Source organism: Scomber scombrus, chromosome 6 (genome assembly GCF_963691925.1).
Source record: "Scomber scombrus chromosome 6, fScoSco1.1, whole genome shotgun sequence".
Classification (NCBI taxonomy): Eukaryota; Metazoa; Chordata; class Actinopteri; order Scombriformes; family Scombridae; genus Scomber; species Scomber scombrus.
The window spans coordinates 1,698,082-1,700,581 of NC_084975.1; the positions used below are offsets into that span (position 1 = coordinate 1,698,082).

The 2,500-nt window shown below is 41.9% G+C and overlaps 1 protein-coding gene across 1 annotated transcript in view; it reads right to left on the bottom strand.

Annotated features, from left to right (window-relative positions):
* Positions 1-2,500, bottom strand: part of ptprz1a (protein tyrosine phosphatase receptor type Z1a) — a 53,241-nt gene that overhangs the window by 34,450 nt on the left and 16,291 nt on the right.

Sequence of the window (2,500 nt, forward strand, 5' to 3'; positions counted from 1 at the left end):
TATTATTCTTGTTTATTATTATTATTATTATTATTATTATTGTTTATCATTATTATTATTATTATTGTTTATTATTATTATTTATTATTATTATTATTCATTATTATTATTCATTATTATTATTATTGTTTATTATTATATATTATTGTTTATTATTATTGTTTATTATTGTTTGGCTAAAAGTATTCAATGATTTAGGTGAGTTGCATATTGCACATATTCCTAAATTAACATGGACATATTAAGACACAAGGTAAAGAAGTAAAATATGGCAATAAATAAACTACATAAAACCATTCAAATAAAACCTATCTATATCTAAATAAAACCTTAAAAAGTCCTAAAACAAGAGCAATAATAAATAATAATAATAGTAAGTGATAAATAGATAAAAGGGGTTTTAAAGAAGGGGTTGTTTATGATGTTTAATGATGTGGTATTTATATCAATATGTCTGTCATGTGATGAATTATTGTATATAAGACGATATATAGTCGATATATTGCTCAACACTGGTTGTTATTGTTGGTTCCTTCCTGTGTTCTCCTCCTCCCCCCCCCCCACCCGAGACTGATTCTGGGTCAGAGTTTAGAGATTAGAGGAGCGGAGGTAATGCAGATGACAGACAACACTGAAGTCTGGGATTAACACAGATTAGAGGAGGAGCTGGGGATCAATGACTGGAGACAAGAGGAGGCTCCATCCCTCCATCCCTCCATCCCTCCATCCCTCCATCCCTCCATCCCTCCGACACATTTCAGACTGGATCAGAGCTGCTCTCACTGGCTTCACCCTCTGACCTTTATCCTCTTTTTTAGGGGATCAAATATACTGACAAAAAACAAATCTAACACTTCCTCTCCAGCCGTCAGAGGTTCATGTTCCAGAAACAGACCAGCTGGGTGTAGAGTCCATATTCAGCCACTAGAGGGCAGAGTTGGACCAGAGGAGCATTTATTCACCTGTTATACAAACAGTAGAGCAGCAAAGGGTGAACACATTTACTTAACCTTCCTGTCGTCCTCCTTGACCCCGTCTGTTTTGACTGTTCCTTCTTTCCTCCCTTCCTTCCTTCCGTCTGTCCTTCCTCCCTCCCTCCTTCTCTCTTTCTTTCCTTTCTCTCTCCTTTCTCCCTTCCTTCTTTCCTTCCTACCTACTTCTCTCTTTCTTTCCTTCTCTCATTCTTTCCTTCCTCCCTTCCTCTTTTCCTTTCTCCCTCCCTCCCTCCTTCCTCCCTTCCTTCTTTCCTTTGCTCCCTTGCTTCCTCCCTCTTTCCTTCCTTCATTGTTCCTTCCCTCCTTCCTTCCTCCCTCCTTTCCTTTCTTCTTCCTTCCTTGCTTCCTCGCTCTTTTCCTTCCTTCCTTCTTCCTCCCTTCCTTCCTTCCTCCCTCCCTCTTTTCCTTCCTTCCTTCTTCCTCCTCCCTCCCTTCCTTCCTTCCTCCCTCTTTTCCTTCCTTCCTTCTTCCTCCCTTCCTTCCTTCCTCCCTCCCTCTTTTCCTTCCTTCTTCTCTATGTTTTTATTTCCAGTTCTTACAGTTAAATGTTTGTTTATGTGTAAAGCACATTGAGTTGCCATTGTGTATGAAATGCTCTTTATATAAATAAAGCTGATTTGCCTACAATGTATTTTTGACAGTGGACATCTACAGATTATAAACACCAGATGACACACTGATCTCCGGCACCAGAACAAACCTCCGGATCAACACTTCATTACTGATTATCGAGTGGAACCAGCGTGTGGCGTGATAAATAAAATAAATCAATGTTTAACTGAGTCACCCGTCGTCCCGCTGCCACCCAGCTGATATCCAGGTCACTGCATTTCTATTCTTATCCTGCTGCTGTCATTTTATTCTCCATCATGTGTGTCGCCCTCGTCTCTGTGATCCAGTTCTGACTTTAATTAGCGTTAAGCAAGTATCGTACAGCGGAGGGTCACAATGAGGTCTGAATCATGATACATTAACCCTCCTGTTGTCCTCCAGTCAAGGAAGGAAGGGAGGAAGAAGGAAGGAAGGATGGAAGGGAGCGAGGAAGGTAGGAAGAGAGGGAGGAAGGAAGGAAGGGAGGAAGAAGGAAGGAAGGATGGAAGGAAGGAAAAGAGGGAGGGAGGAAAGGAAAGAAGGAAAGGAGGAAGGAAGGATGGAAGGGAGGAAGAAGGAAGGAAGGTAGGAGGAAGGAAAGGAGGGAGGTAGGAAGGATGGAAGGGAGGAAGGAAGGAAGGAAGGAAGGAAGGAAGGAAGGAAGGAAGGAAGGAAGGAAGGAAGGAAGGAAGGAAGGAAGGGAAGACAGGAAGGGAAGATGGAAGTAGAAAGGAAGGATTGAAGGAAGAGAAGACAGGGAAGGATTGAAGGAAGGAAGGAAGGAAGGAAGAGAAGACAGGAAGGGAAGATGGAAGGAAGAAAGGGAGGAAGGAAGGAAGGAAAGAAGGAAGGGAAGGATTGAAGAGAAGATGGAAGGAAGAAAGGGAGGAAGGAAGAAAGGAAGAGAAGACAGG